Raw genomic sequence first — 17,444 nt, forward strand, 5'->3', positions numbered from 1 at the left:
CAGAATTGAAGCAAGATATGCTTGAATCCAAATTTTCATAATCATACAGCGTTATTATTCCCGAATCTTCGGAGATATCCTTAGATCGACCCGCCTGAAGAAGCTATTGTATAGCGAAACACGTGCTGCGTTTTTGTAAAACTGTTTGGTGGAAATCTCACAGTGAAGTGTTTCTTAAACATATCTTCAGACCACCGTATATGGTTGACGGTTCCAGTATATTCACTGCGATCAGTTTGATTTCAGACACGAGAAATACCCGATTTGAGTACTGATGCAGAAAGATTCCAGGCTTGAACGATTTCTGTGGTAAATGTAATCGAGAATAGCTTTCTTTCTGGTCCTGCTACGAAATGCCAGGCTATTATCCTCATCTCAATTTTATAATAAGAAGAATAACACAGATCAAGCGATACTGTTCCAATTTCACTGACTTGTTTATGATCGACGTTGTTTCGAAATTTCAGACATAGCGGACTACTCCGTTTATCGATGGTTCCTTATTATAATTTGACCAGTCACTTTTGACCAATTTTTTCAGCTACTAGCATTCATCAGCGAAGTAGTAGTTCATCTAACTGTTTCATATTGGTTGAGAAATATCATTTTTGGAATCAGATAACTGACGAAAAGTAAACCTAGTATTCCTAGTATTGGACGATCATGTTGAAAAACAGAAAACGAAAAGGTAATATTGAAGATATCAACAAAATTATCTTCAGTGTCAAAATTTAACAAGATCTTACCTTTTGATGTGCAATTTCTAGCCTTTGCTGGAAGTAATTGGAATTTTATTTGTACTTGTATAATTATTTGATAATGAACTCACATGCCACCTGTTTGTAAAGTCTATTATAGTTGTATATGTAAAAAAGTGAAGGAGGGTATTTTCCACAAAAAAATTCACTTCTCATTATTGAATCCATTGACTTAACAATAGGTATAAGTTTTTTCATCAGCTGTGACCTGCACGTTTGGTCAATAAGACTCTTATCTTCAACAGAACACTGCACTATTCATTGTCTAATAAGGTGAATTCAGTTCCAACAAAGCGATCATCTCAAAGTCAATGAAGTTCTTGACAACATCAAGATAAGACACCTTCAATCTAAACAGACTATCTCAAAAATTAATTTGGTGAATGAAATTGAATTCACTGTGATACAAAAACAAGTTCAGGTTGATTTCTGCTTTCATAACCTGATTGTAAGAGGTATAGACTTTCGAGAATATGAATATCAGAACTGATTTGATTTTTCAATAATGTAAGAACAATAGCAAACAAAAAGTTCTTTGAAAAATACAGATCCCTGTATTTTTCCCTGTATAATTGAGCTGCATCCTGTTTATCAATTCTTTAAACATTTTCAGGACAGATGACAGTATGAACATATTTATGAAATTTCAGCAAATAATGAAGATATTGCAGAAATGAACTTCCGAAATTTCGGATTTATTTGAATGATTAATGAAAAGTAATTAGGTCAAATGTCCATAACAAACTTTTATATTTTACTTCATATATAACTCTCATAGAGGAACATTGTGGAAAACCATGTATAAGTATTTTGATTATTTAAACCGTACTCTCGATTGGAAAAGAGTTTATTATTTTAGTGTTCTTTATCATTCGACAAAGTTAATGTACAATTTATGTTTACTGATATAGAAAAGTTCTCTCTTAGTAACTAGACTCGTGGTTTAAAAGGTTCAATTTACAGAGAAAGTCGTATATGAATAAATAACTACAATCAGTTTTTAATATGCTGCTGTGGAAGGAACAGTAGAATCTTTTTCTAGATTGAATTTCTGTTAACTGCATTAGCGATGCCTAAGTTCTATTCTTGGGGTGATTTTTTATAATGATAACTATTTTACTGGTTCAAATTTGTTAGTAAAACGGCGACTTCAGAATTTCTACAGAGAGAGAATTTTTTACAATAAACAAGCTCTTTTCTGTTGGGAGTAAAATTTTCAAAACATAAAATTTTGATTAAATTTAAAGGGTTGTATCTTTAGGAAAGATGCATTTTAAGAAAATGCAGGTTTTGGCTTTCTACTTCTCAATCTTCCTTTGGAAGACCCTCACATTTTTTTGTGGGGAAGTAGAATGCCAAAACTTTTCTTTCCCAATTAGATTTTGTGTCTCAAATTTGAATGTTTTTTTCGTAATTAATCCCGATTTGATGGATTTCAATCATTTTCAGAAAATTGCACATTCAATGTGGTACAGATTACTGTAAAACGTATTACACAGCAACGCATTCAAAAATATTTCCAACTGCTTCAGTAAGACTTCTTACAAATTAGTGTGATATAAATCTATTTGAGTGGCAAAGTAAATCTCAATTTGTTATTGAGTGAAAAATATGAATTTCATCGCCACATTACAAATTTCTGGGGTGGTGTTTTTTTTGTTTACAAACCATATATGTGAAAACAAACTGAATTGGAATTATCAGAATAAATAGTGATGAAATGTACGTATGTTTTCTGTATCTCAAAATTTTTCTGAAGTATCTCATTTTTGATATTTGTCATTTTTTCAAATGAATCAGTTGATGACAAAATGAAAACTATTTCAAATTCTAAGTGAAACTGTTATTTACATTTTCGGGAAATGTTAGCAATTTTATGGCGAATAGTTTTTTCAGAAGGTTTGAGAAGCCAAAGTTTAACGAGGTCTTACCTTTTGAAGTGCGATTTCATATCAAATATTTATCATTTGATATGAAAAATGGTTTAAAAATTAATAACATTTTTTTTTGTAAATAAAAAACATATCAGCGGAGGTTTATGGAATTAAAAACGTACCTCAATATTTCTGAGTCAATTTAAAGATCCTGCAGCTCGCGCTTTTCACTGCGGCACTGATATGATACTTCAACGTTCAAGTGGTAGCACACGACTGATCGGTTTTACTCTCTCAGAGCCATTCATTCATAGACAAAGTACGTGATCATAGGACGAAAAAGTGGAGGGGTCTGTAAATTCGCGCTCATAACATTTGAAAATTCATAATTTTCACTTCAAGTTTTGCTGAACATTTTTTTATTCATGCCACGAAAAATGTTTGTGGTGAAAAATGACTGAAATATTAATGAGGAATATATTAAAATACGTATTTCTCACAATAACAAAATATTTTTGATAAACAATTTCGAACAATTGAAAATATAAACATTTGAGAAATGAAGCAGATGTAAAGAAGCTGAAAATTATATGAGAAAGTTGCAAATTGGATTGAAAAATAGGGAGATGAAATGGAAGAAAGGGAAAATTTCAGATGATTGCCACTCATGGGTATTTACTTGAATCCGAAAAAAGAAACACATAAATGTCAGTCGGAATAGGACTGCCTCAAGGCTCGGTATTGTGGCCTGTTGTCAACACACTTTTATTTGCTACACTTGTATGTTTGTTTGTAACCAACTTTTTTTGGACTCGATTTGACTAACATTAAACAGACAGATTCATTTTTTAACTTTGTCCACTCGTTGAGAATTGGTGACAATAGAAAAATTTCAACAGTTTACCTCATTATCCTGATCAGGATCGCCAGGATTGAAGAATTTTTTCACACAGGCTCTGTGTGAAAGCAAGTGAGACAACCACACTGTCTGCGGTGTATATATTTTATATTGAAACAAATGGGCTTAAAAAACCCAATTATTATAAATACTTGGTTAGGAGTTGTTTGCCAGATTGGAGCGTGTTTTTTGTTTTTCAAAACTATTATGTATTTTTAAGTTATTTGTGAATGCAAATGCTAACGAAAAAAATCCTTCATCAGAGATGAAAGTAGATGATGACTTTGGTTTTTGAATACTTTCTAACTCGTCAGAATGAAAAAAAGTCATCATCAAAGATGAAAGTGGACGATGGAGACTGTTTGAGCTCTTGGACCTTCCCAATACGTTTTAAACCATTCAAAACCGAATGGGGGCTGACGTCCAATTCTCCCGCTATCCCACGCACCATTTGTGATGGGTCAGTCTCCATCAGGGTCCTCGAATCCTCGTCCTGGATTACTGTAGGTCGACCACTTCGAGGCTCATTTTCGAGGCTGAAATATCCAGAACGAAATTTCACAATGCAACGTACGTTCATTAACACTATTATTGCCAAATGGCAGGTTAATTTTTCGGGCCCTTTCGGCAGCGTTCAATTTGAGTTTGTAGAATAAAATTAGCCAAAAATCGCTCAAACACCATATACAAATGGCAAAAAAATGAACAGAGTACAAAATTCTCCATCGATCAGTATACACCACTACACAGTGAAATAAATATTCATTGAGATATAGGGCTACAAAAACACACGACATTGAAACGGACAAAACTTTTGGAACAACCTGTCGAATGCTCTTTCCTAAACCAATTATTGATATATGAACTGTTACTGTTCTTCGTTAAGCAACCAAACGTAACAGTTACTTCAACTACATCAGTCATTTCATTTGTGATTAATTCCTGTCAAATTTGTTAAAATACGGTTATCATATGACGAGGCAATTTTTTTTCAAGAGCCTGAAAGAGAACAATATAACTTATCCCCATAAATGCCTACTTCTTCACCAAAAAAAATATTACAAGCTTTCGGTTGAGAAGTAATGCCAGCAGAAATATCCCCTTATGAAAATCAAATATTCATAGTTATCGTGAATGAAAAATGTTACGTTCACTTGAAAACTCACGTAAAATTCATCCCCTTCATTGATGCTTCATTATTCATGAGATATTCATCCCAAAGACGGTTAACCATCGTTTTTCATTACATATACGAGTATTTTTACGGCCCTCTGATCACAGGATGTTTTCATTCCACGACATGAAAGTTACTCGAAACTAATTATGTTGTTATTGGTCGTTGATCTGTAAGCATATTTTTGGGTCTTTGACTGATTACTTGTTTCCCTTGGAAAAATGTTGAATAGATGGTTCAAAATTGATTCAGGCATATGCTGAAAGGAATATCTTTTGATCAATGGTTCCGGATATGAACAATTAGATACGGTTAAAGGTGCAATAACTTCCTTAAGATATTTTTTGTCTTTTGGTGATTGTTGATATGAAGATGACTTTATATAAATGTAAGAAAACAATTATTTGTGCTGAGGTATTGTTTGAAGGCCATGGATTCCTTATTGAATAAAATGCATACAAAAATGCCGAACTATGAAAAACATTTTTTTCTTCTTGAGTTCAGAATTGATTAATCATTTATTTATTTATTTCATTTATGTCATACACAGGATGAACCCAATTACAGAATAGGAAGTAACAGTGGCATTTACAAATATGTACTTACATAATATAATTTGTGAATCTATATATAAAAAAATTAAGAACAGAACTGTCAGTTAGCTAAGAAATGTCGTTTGTTTGTATAATCTGGCAGTTAAATATATCTACGACATGACACCATGTAAAAACGCGATTTAAATTCAGGGCGAGACGTTCGCAATCATTAGAACTTGTTATGTTGTGAAAGAGTTTCAAGTCATCTGCGTATAAAAGAAAATTGATATCAATCTCAGCTCCGATATCATTAATGAACATATTGAACAGTAGGGGTCCTAGATTTGTTCCTTGTGGTACACCAGATGTTCTATATATATTCGATAGACTCGAGGCCATTGAATTGGACGTACTGCTTACGGTTGTAAAAATACGATGATGTGAAGAGGGTAATTAATTCATTGGTTAACCCAAAAATCGAAAGCTTGTTGAGCAGGATACTATGGACAAGTATGTCGAATGCTTTAGAAAAATCAGTGTAGATGACATCAGTCCGAGACTGACATCAATACCCTCCGCGATACATTGAGTGATTGTTACAAGATTTGTGGTAGTTGAACGTCCTTTCATGAAACCGTGTTGATTAGGGCTAATAATGTTGCTGACATGACAATAGATTGTCTTCTCAAAAAGCATCTCAAACACTTTACAAAAGTTGCATATGATAGAGATTGGTCTGTAATTTTTTATCTCACTTTTATCTCCTTTTTTGAAAATTGGGCAGACTTTCGACATTTTCCATATTGATGGTACAGTTGATGTTTTCAGGCATATATTAATTAGAGTTGTTAGTGGTTCAACCAGAGCTGAGGCACAATCTTTATTGATGAATGTTGGAATATGATCCGGTCCTGCAGTAAATTTAGGCTTTATTTTTTTTTAGGGAATGATAAACATCTTCAATACTGAAGTTTTCAATTACTAAGCTGGGAATATCACTGCTTGATGTTGACACTATATAAGAACCACTGAAGAAATCTGCAAAACCATCAAGAATATCTAAGGGATTATCGACTAGCTTGCCTTCATGTAACATTATCACCACAACAGGCTATATTTTCCAAACCGTCTGTTATTTGGGAATACATTTACCTTCCATACCACGATTGATCTGTGTTCTGAAGAATGCAATGTTGTTGAGTGAACCAAGATAATGAAGCACTAACACTTATGCCTTTTTTAACCAAGAAACTAATTCCTAGGAGATACATCCATTGGCTAAAAGTCTTTTTTTGGTGATGAGTTTTCTGATAGTATAATTGCATCAGTAAATGAAAAATCATCAGCTGTAAATGTGTGCTTTTGATTGTTTTTTTCAATTTGGGAACAATCATTTTGATTCTGTTCTGCGTATGACTTTGATATTTGATATCAACAATAGCGAATCAGCTAGTATATAGTTTTCTCAATAATCCTTCTTCATTTATTGGCTGAATTTAGTCGGTTTCACTATGAGAAAGAAATCATCCTCTCTGAATGTTGTTATTTGAAAAAAACCATATGAAGTTGTCAGGTTGATACCTCAATTTTTGAACTTGGTAACGATTGTTAATTGTCTTAACATAACTACAAGATTCATAGATGTTTTTTTTCAAGGACAAAACACAAGCACTAAATTCATTAGAAATGGTGGCTTCCAATTTACTGCGGAAGTGACTATTATTAAAAATTACAGTGGAGAAAGAAGAAGTTGTTACCATCAAGGATATCAAACAGAATACGAATGAAATGGTTACTTCCCTCTGACTTCGCAAGAAAAAAGTTTACGCACATTACATGTACACTCTACATAAACATACTTTCGATTTCTACATAAATAAACAGCAATTAATTTTTATTGGAAAACTCATTAAGAAGTTGTAAATGTATCATCGAGTCTACCCTCGCAATAAACTGCCTCTAATTATCAAGTTCACGAATGTAAACTACTTACACCAACAGTTTCATAACGTTTACTCTTCCGAAATGCGGCTTTTTCATATGAAATAAAGCATCAATTACGTATGAATAATTCTCATACATTTTTTCCGTACTTTTCAGAAGCTGAGACTCAGATTGGGTTGTACAGAAGTAAATTATAATTTTTGGGAAAGTTTGGCTTTCTACGAATCCATCTTCATACAAAAAAAGTTGGGAATCCTGTGAATGATATCAGATTCAATTCCATAATGAATGTTTGAAATACAAACTGACTAGAGAAAGGTGTGGCGTTTTGAAAGTATATTTCTTTCGTGTAATTCAACGTTTTTATGAAAGTAGCTGTTTCAGGAGGGCTTTTTCCTCCAGTTTATTTTTGCATGATCTACACATCTGTGTATAGAATTACTTCTTGTGAAATTGATTGCTTTCTTCCTTTCTTTGGAAGTTTCCTACATTTTTTTGTATCAAGATGGAGTAGTAGAAAGCCAAAAACGTTCTTCCCCAGAAATTAATCATTCCTAAAAATATAACCCTTTCAATTCACATTATTATTGTGTCTCTAATACAAGGAAAACTCATATTTATAGTGCTGAAAGTTTTGACGTTGTATTCTCTTATCGATTCATCCCACCTTCATCCAAAATCCTCAACTGCTTTTGTTGGCACCGCTCACATAACGATACATTCGTGTTTATTATATGAAATCAAAATCTGATTAATTATTCACTCAGCAACTTGTTTTTCTCCGAATATAATGATTACACGAAAGTACAATGCAAACCTGTACAAGCTTTGACTTACAAATAGATTGCAACATCCGCAGATGAAAATAATCGCAAATAAACGAGTCATTGAGCCGTGTGGTATATTTGTATACAAAAAACTGAAATAGGAGTTTTCGCGGAGAGTAATATTTCTGGTGATAATGTAAACTGATACATGAGAATTGTTAGTTCTGTATTCATAATGGAATGCGAACTACAAAATATCCTGGTGAAAACCTAAAAAAAATATTTGTGAGTACCACAGAGTGGGTAAAATCTAGATTTCATAATTCTATTACCAAACATTGATCATGAAAACAGTAGTTCATTAGTTTGGACTTCCATTGTTTGATATTATATAAAATGATTTGAAATCCCTAAAATAACTAATGCAAAAAAGAATTGAAAATGAAAAGCTGAAAATAACTTATATTAAGCAAAAAAAACTGAAATGACATAACAGTGGAATGAAATACAATTAAAAATAGAACAACAACAAATGAAAATAAAATAAACAGTTACCAGATTCCAAAGCCAAGTTACTTCATAATCGCCTTCGAGTGATGACTGGACTAATTCCTCCAAGGGATGACCATGGGTCATTCGAGTACTTCCACTTATCTCCGCTTTCCTTTTTCCGCTTTACCAGTTTAGTGGGAGATGACCGTTTGGCGGGAGTTGGCAATTATTCGCCTGATTATGAGTTTCCATATGTTGCGTATCTCCTAGCTTGGTTGAGTACATTGTTGGACAACATGTATGTGGCTTCTTTGAATTTCCTTCTAAACCGATGTTCCTCCCTGTGTATGATCTCAGCTTGGGACCACTCGATGTTATGTTGATGGGTCCAAACACGCTCTGATATTCCTGATTTGCTGGTTTGCCCTCGCTATGTGTATTTCTTGTACTCGGCAATACGAACATTCAATGGCCTCTTAGTTTTACCGATATAGGATTTTCCGCACTCACAGGGTATCCGGTAGATGCAATCCATAGTTTCATTCAGTAACTTCACATTTTGACAGAATTTCAAATTTTTATTGTTTGCATATTCAATGGTATATCTTCATATTGTTCAAATCTCTCGGGTTTCAAAAATATCCCTCATTTTAGACAATGAAAACAATTAGTTTGTTCACTTTTGATGAGATCTACATATCCTCCTAGATTATGAGATCAACTTTACAACCTGCTGTCTGGAGATTTCATGATTTCAATAATAGCTTTCGGAAGATTAACATTCAGAGATCTTTCTCCCAAGAAAAGCTGCAATATCATTGATCTTCCATAAAAATGATAATTCAATAATACGCGTGAGCTGTCCATTTACTATTTGAAATTCAGCTACACTTTAATTTTGGTTCGACATTTCTTCATCTGTATACCGGGTGACAACGAAATTAGAAACGAAGGTAAAATTTAGAGGTGTCAAACTCGATTTTGCAGAGGGCCATACATTAAATTTAGAATGTGTAGGCGAGCAAGATAAAAAAAATCAGTGAATTATTATAAGTAACAGTTTATTCATTTAATTATTTAGTAAATAATATACGGTTGTAAAAAATCATGTCAAAGTTATAGAAGAGGATAATTATTTTGAGCTCGAGGATCCAGATACCTGTCCCCTCTTTTGACAAACAATAGGTACTACCAAACATGCACAGAATGTGTGCTGCATGCTTTTTCAACTCTGGGTCCGATTGGTGCCTGTGAAGCTTCAAAATTGAATGGATTGTTGAAAATTAGGAAATCCATTCAATTCATTTTGTGGAAGCCTCCAAGATGATTGTTGAATTCCGTTATCAGATTTTGCAGAAGTTGAGAATATTGATCCAAGTTCTTTTGGTTCACTGTGCCAAATGATTTTAAACGAGGAAAATGATCCAAAGTTTGATTTTTTGCCTGATTTTCCAACAGCCACAACTTTGTTTCAAAGGCATGATTACATTCGAAAAACAATCAGATTTTTACCCTGTAAATTTAAACTCAGAACAGTCAAGTGTTTATTCTTATCTACCAGAAAAGTATTATCAACCCACCAGTCATTGTCATAATAATAATAAGCTCAAAAAAACATGATTCTTCTTTCTATGACACATTGTTATCGTGGGCTATATCTCTGACACGACTGGTATAATTCATTGCATCCGATATTTCTGATGGAAAAACTGTTGAAAACCTATTTCGGTTCAACTAGAAACTAACACAGGTCAAAAATGTTAAAAAGAATTCCATATATTTTCACACCATTAGACAGAATATGAAATTCCATTTTCTTACTAGGAAATCGCTTGAAGAAGCTACTGTATTTCGAAACACGTGTTGCGTGTCTAGTGAAAATCTTACTTGACAGTGGCTGACAGTTTTATCACTGTCAGTTTCATCGCTGTTGGGAAGGAGGTTTTAACACATTCAAAAAATAAAGTTGGTGAAGAAATGTAATCAAAGAAACGTCGCATTGCAAATTGTCTCATATCAGATCATAAAAACTAAGAAACAGTATTAATAGTTCCTCTGCCTTGTTTTATATAATTCGAAATGGAAGCTGTAGAGCAAAAAAAAATTGACAATTCTAGTTGTTTGTGAATAACGACTCGACTGGGAAAAATTATTCTAGTTCCCCAAATTAGGAAACTTTTGTCCAACTTAACCGGCCTTGTAGGTCTTACCGTGTCTGAGATAGTGTAGTGGGGTCAGCTAAAAACGGACTGTATAAGTTGGACCTATTTTCAATTCAGTTCAAATAATTCATTTCGTAGTTTATTTTCTAAACATATATTTACCCCATAGTCGATTTTCAAACCTTTTACGAGACACCAAACCTGATAAATCTATAAATTATTTTAATTTTCATGCCTACTTTGATTATTCCATCACACTGTTTATTAAACACTTAAATCAAACCGTCCCTACAGAAGTTACATTTTTATTACGACTGGTCACCACGGCTAGCATAGAGATAACTTAAGATGATGTTCACCAATAAATATGAAATATAAAGAAATAGTTTACTTCAACAACACGAATAAATTACAATTATATTAATATTGACGTCGACGCCGGCGTTGCAGGGTTCCAAACTAATTTGTATATAACTCTCGTTATTTCTACTCTTTAACATTGAATGGACATATTATGTGCTCCTCATTATGCGGTTTGAAATATGGTGGATATGGTTAGTCATCTATTTAGTTAACCTATTCAGAAGTTATGGCAAGTCATCATGAAACTACTAGGGGCGTTATAGGCGATGTAAGCAAGGAAATGAAAAGAAGAAAATTATAATGTGTAATGGTGGGATTCTTTCCATTTTTTATTTTTCTTCAATCCCTCATTCTTTCGTAGAAAGTGAGATATCCTGCAGATATTCCACTAAAAACTTCCGGTTGACAAATTTTGAAGAAACAGTAATTAATTTTTATACAAAAATAGCAGTTTCCTGCTGAACCGGAAGTTTTTGAAAATTGTCTATTATTTTATAAATATTTCAATTTCGGAATGACGGAAAAGAGGGTATTCTCCTGATCTGGCCCTCAGTGACTTTTTTCTGTTCTCAGACCTCAAGAGAATTCTCACTGGAAAGAAATTAAGCACCGATGAAGGGATGATAATCGTCGAAACTGAGACCTATTTTGAGGGGGAATACACATGGTACTAAAAAAATGGTATTGAAAAATTATATGACCGCTATAATCGTTGTATTGCCCTATAAGGCAACTATATTGAATAATAAAATCAAATTTTATCAAACATTTTTTTCTATACAGTATTCAAACTCATTTTCATTTCTGTCATAAAAATATCAGCTATAAAAATTGATTCACGATGACAAACAATTCCAAAAAAGGAAAAATACGAATGTTAGTTGTGATGTGGTCACTTCTTATCGAAATAATCGTGTATTGTCTGAGGTATGCCAAGAGTTGAATACGTTTTGAAAAAATCAAAACAATATACAAAAAAACTAACGACAGGACCGTGATTAAAATTTGTTGCCACTGATGATGCGGCTTATTTTGAATGAAACGCTATAAAAATATGAATTGCGATATACCCCTAAATTTTGATTTTATCGCCCCACCAATTTTTATAATGAAGGAGACTGGTTCATATTTGAAAAAAAATTGATGGTGGCCGTGTTGAAACGAAACGTTTAATCGTAGACTATGAGAGGAGCTAATATAAAAATCAATCGTGATTTAGAAATCCTTCTTAATCTTTCTAATGATCATCTCTTCATTAAAACACCGATAAAAATAAAATAAAAACAACAATAAAAATTAATTGGCGCTCCGAGGCGACTTCATCTCTTATCTGTAAATTATAAAAAATCTTCTGCTGTATTATTTGGTAACAATACTCAGAAACTTTCAGAGACAACTGCAAAAATTTACGGAAAAACTTCGAAAGGCCTACGTGTCGTTGAAATTGATATATCAGCAGAGAATGTATTTATAATAATAATAATAATATCTTTATTTCTCAAATTAAAAAATACTGTTGTTGCAAACATGTTACAATGTACAATAATTGGAGAAGAGTCGTCAAAAGCATATATTTATTTATAAATACTAACTATGCATACACATTCCTAGAGAAGATCTAACACAAAGAATAGTACCTTTTGCAGTACAAATACAGGCAAATTTACCTAAAGTACCTGAAATACCTGAGTTGAGACGTTCGGACCGTGTAAAGAGGCAGAAGACAGGATGACAAGTTCAGTTGAGGAGTGCCTAGAAGATGACAGTACGACCAGCTATCGAAAGCGCTCGCAGATAATCAATAGAAGATATGAAGCTTCTATTAATTATCTTCTATCTTCTTCTATTATCTTCTATTAATTATCTGCGAGCGCTTTCGAGAGCTGGTCGTACTGTCATCTTCTAGGCACTCCTCAAGGACCAATTTGTTTCAGAAAAGTATTAATGAATCCATCCATGTCAAGGGATGTTGAATTTTTCAAGCTGAGAATTGATTCTAAGAGGTCATTTTCTGTTATTGAGGACATGTAAAATGTGTTAGGGCACAGACGTACATTCTTATTTATGAAGTCCATGTCAGACACTAAGATACTATGATATTGATATTGTTCCATTTCAATCACTGTGACATTGTGTATGGTTCATGTACAGATTGTAGTGATGTACAAATAGAAACAGCATTTTCAGTTTTTCCTGTATAACTCGAAAAGGGCGAAAATGCCCGTGATTTTTTTGACCATTGTATTATTTCCCATGATAGAAGCCTCATTTTTTCATTCTGTGGTTTTTTTCATACCTGTTATGATTTAGAATATAACAGTGTTACCACATGTCGTAGTAGTAGTAGTAGTAGTAAGTAGGAGACTAATGACTAAAAAACATTTGGGATTTGAGAATGAAGCTTCTTGGTTTCGTACCCACTTTTCCGTCTTCAAATGGGAAAAAAGTCCCTAAATATTTCCCCTAGAAAATATTTCCCCGTTCAATACATCTGAAAGTATGTTTTTGAAAGTATAACTAGAACTTGATTTCTAATGCCAGGTGCTATTCATATAAGTCAATGCCAATATTAGTCAATGTCACAAAACCTGGAATGCACTTCCTTCTGGCAGCGATACTCTGTATAATGGCATGGATGCGTGTAGTACGGCGCCTAGACTTACACCGTTTCAAAATAGAAGTCCAACAGTGTTCCCATCTATTACTACTGCAGGTTCAACAACCAAGTTTGCATCGCCCTCATTTAGAATACACATAAAATGATTATTTGATGCTTAATTGAGCGGAGCAAAAACAAACACAGAACGAAAAAATGTTTCAGATGGTTATCCGCACTTGTATGTTTATGTTTCAAGCCACGAGAGAGGAGAATATCAGCAGTGGCGCCGGAGGGATAGGTCGCGGATCGTTTACCTCAGGAACATGTGGATCCCAGCAAGTATTTGATAATAATTATAATAAATGGCCTTCTTTCAACGTGACAGACTTTATCAAAGGATAATCTTCCACGTATGGGCGTACCCCTTAAGGGAAGCTTCTGTGAGATTTAGGATAATTAAAGTGAAACGAAGTCATTAGCCTCAACTGAAACTTTATTTATGAAACAATGAATGAGTTTTCATGATAATAGAAGAATCTGTAAACAGAATATGAATTCACGTGCTTTTTAGAAAAGTACCCACGATATAATTTACAACAACGAAAATCGGTACTAATAACAAAATATGCTGCAGTTTGAGATCATGTCACATTTGATTTTATAATAATAATAATATACTTTGTTGTCATTGAGGATGAATCTTGTGGACAAAGCTTGTGAAAAATATATACAAACATAAGTATAGAAATATAAAATGTGAATATAAAAACACCTACAAAAAAGTGAAGTTAGAACATATACTATAGTTCAACATATAAATTTTGTCTCAACATGTTTGTGTACAGACTTGTTTTAAAATATTATCAATAATAGACATATAAACATATATATACTTACATATAATATAACATAAATAAACACACCCATTGCACCATACAAACAAACATTTATATCCAAAACAAGAATATAAACAAAAATCTTTTATAACCTAAATTCAAATATGCACATTTTGTCACGTAAATTTATCATTATAGAAAGAACTCTTGCAAATTATAATAGGGTCTATCAGCCAGAAATATTTTTACTCTCATTCTGAACATTTTGTTGGTCAAATTTGCCTGTTTTATATTTGAGGGTAGGTGATTGAACATCGACATTGTAATAAATAGAATTCCTGATCAAATTTGTTAAAGGAATTGGCAATTTCAACGCGGTGGAATGGGTGCTATAAGAATGGCATGAAGCCTCAAATAGGGACATATTTTTGTGAATGAGGCAAACCGTTTCCAAAATGAACAAAGCAATCACTATTAAAATCTTTTGCTCAACGAATTTGTGTCTGCATGAATCACGAGGTTTGATCTTACACATATACCTGATAGTCCGTTTCTGCAGTACTAATACAGACAGAAGTGCTGATGAATTTTATACTCCCCAAAATAGTATTCCATAACGTAGGTGGGATTCAACGAGGGCGTAATACACCGTTCTGGCAGTTTTGATTCCCAAATTTATTGAAGTTACTCTCACTGCATAACATCCAGAACAAATTTTACTTTTAAAGTGTTTAATATGCTCAATAAATTTGAGTTTGTTGTCAATGTAAATAGCTATAAATTTAGATCGAGTCTCGTTCTTGATCACTAAGTTATCACCAAATGACAGGTCATCAAGAGCACATCTGAATGATAAAAAGTCTGTACGTTTTGATTTGTTCATATAGCTGATGGCTCGTTTTTGCAAATCTAAAATATTTTGAAGTACTACATACTCCCCAAAATGGAATTTCATATCTCAAGTGAGATTCCACCAAAGAAAAATAAACAGTCTTAGCTGCTGTTAAACCAAGTTCATTCGCGACTACTCTGACTGCATAACATCCAGAGGACATTTTGTTACACAAGGCATAAATATTTTCTTCAAATTTTAGTTTACTATCGATTTGTACTCCTAAAAATTTTAGGCTACTTTTGTTCTCAATGATGGGTATATCGTCAAGTTTGCATCTGAAAGTTACTATATTAGTTTTCGAAATATTTGGAGAAAGATGATTTGAATCACACCAATTTTTCACTGTCATCATCAGAAAATTGCGTCAGCAGCAACCATCACAACAATAGAAGAGGTCCGATCCTACTCCATGTTTTCTCAATGATCTATACAGTTGGCATATATGACTTTCGTCTTCTGTTTTAGTTTTTGTCACATTATTTTTCCCATGGTTCCTTTTTCGGTTTCAACTTCTATCTTCTGTGCAGGGGCTTGAAATTAGCTCTACTGTATATTTGGTTGATTTCCTACCACGTAGTAACGGCTACATCCATCAATTTATCCTATTATTTGTCAACAGAATATTGATCATTATTTTCAATAACGAAATAATTATAATTACAATGATCATATTGCTTATTTTAAGTATAAAAATAAAGAGTTTCAAGAAAATTTTTAGGAATATATGTTTAAAATATTCGTGATATATTGAATTCCTGAAGTTTTTCGTTCGAAATTGAAAACTTCTTCATATACTAATGAAGTACCACAAATATTTTGAGTTTTATTTTTCATGTATTTTCGAAAAAAAAACATATTTATTGTATTATCTGACTGTACACGATTCCTAAAGTCAATGAAAATATATTTTTTTCGATTACAAACTTGAGGTTTCTCGGTAAAGGCTTCTTTAAAGAATCCCTACTTATACCGATGGTGACCATGTTCAATTCATCACTCTAAACACGATACTCAGAATTTGCCAAATTATTTTCAGTTTCAGACGTGAATTAGTGAGGCCACCCTGTAGAAAAGCTAAATAAATAAGTTCGTCTTAAACTCATTACCGAATAATTGAGCGATAAAAATTGAACAATGAATCTTCAGTTGATAGTTATAATAAATGTTCAAACAGTCTGCTTATCTACGAAAGAATGATTATATATTATGTTTGGCCTTGTGGCCTTATTAAAGAAGCATGCATTTTGTTGTCCCATTACGTCTTCATCACCATTTTTTAATCAGTTCGCCATGATACTTCTGGGGTGTAAATTATGATCTTAGTTATTTTTACCAGGAATACAAAATTATCTTTTGTGTTGAGATTAATGTCGTGGGTCGTAAACTGGGCTAATATATAATATAAACACCTTGCGATTAAGAATCAATCTTTGAGCCCTAGAATATTTCATAGGATTTTTCGAAGATGAGAAACGAGTTTTGAATTATCAGATCTCTAAAATGTATGAGATGTTTGAATAGCATTTCACAAGAAAGCGTTGAAATTTAACTTATAGAGCTACAATCAGATAAAGAATCGAAAACACTCCTTATACAAAATGCCTTTCAAATTAACTGCTTGAAATGTTGTTCCCGATTCACTGATCAAAAGTTACTGTGAATTTAATGAAATTCTATGCATTTTTTTTGTAATACAGGACGTCAGCAAAAATGTAAACTTGCAGTTTCTCAGTGTCACTATTTCTTAGGGTTTTGAGACCGACGATTTTTGAAATTTCTTCCTAAGTTATGATAAATACATCTGATTGTTGAACCAACCCATATTTATAGAAAACTCAAAAACAATAAATAGGTTCCGATATACAGAAGAAAATGAAAAATTTGGTAAAGAAACATTACGTATTCTTCAAAGTCAACCTTTGAAGTGAAAGTAACTAAGACACCTGAAGATTGATCTATATTTAATATTGAAAAAGAAACTAATTGTGGGAACTACTGCTGAAGATATTTTTATCAGTAATTCAGGAGACATGAAATCAAACTTTTCAAAAAATCAAAGCTTATTTCAGATGAAATCTTCAATCTAACCGCCTGTTACACCAATGTATTTCGATAATTATTACAGCTTGTAATTTATAAATTCTTC

At 32.9% G+C, this 17,444-nt stretch overlaps 1 protein-coding gene across 2 annotated transcripts in view; it reads right to left on the reverse strand.

Annotated features, from left to right (window-relative positions):
* Window positions 1-2,953, reverse strand: part of LOC111516422 (uncharacterized) — a 36,087-nt gene extending 33,134 nt beyond the window's left edge. Inside the window, exon 1 of one of the 2 annotated variants that reach the window (XM_074182935.1) lies at window positions 2,815-2,953. The gene's annotated coding sequence lies outside the window, so the exon portion shown is untranslated. The remainder of the gene's footprint in view (window positions 1-2,814) is intronic. The other variant, XM_074182936.1, reaches the window with a different exon arrangement.
* Window positions 2,954-17,444: the final 14,491 nt, after the last annotated feature.

Source organism: Leptinotarsa decemlineata, unplaced genomic scaffold (assembly GCF_025532065.1).
Source record: "Leptinotarsa decemlineata unplaced genomic scaffold, Ldec_3_MD MMD2_tig00026330_RagTag_RagTag, whole genome shotgun sequence".
NCBI classification, from domain to species: domain Eukaryota; kingdom Metazoa; phylum Arthropoda; class Insecta; order Coleoptera; family Chrysomelidae; genus Leptinotarsa; species Leptinotarsa decemlineata.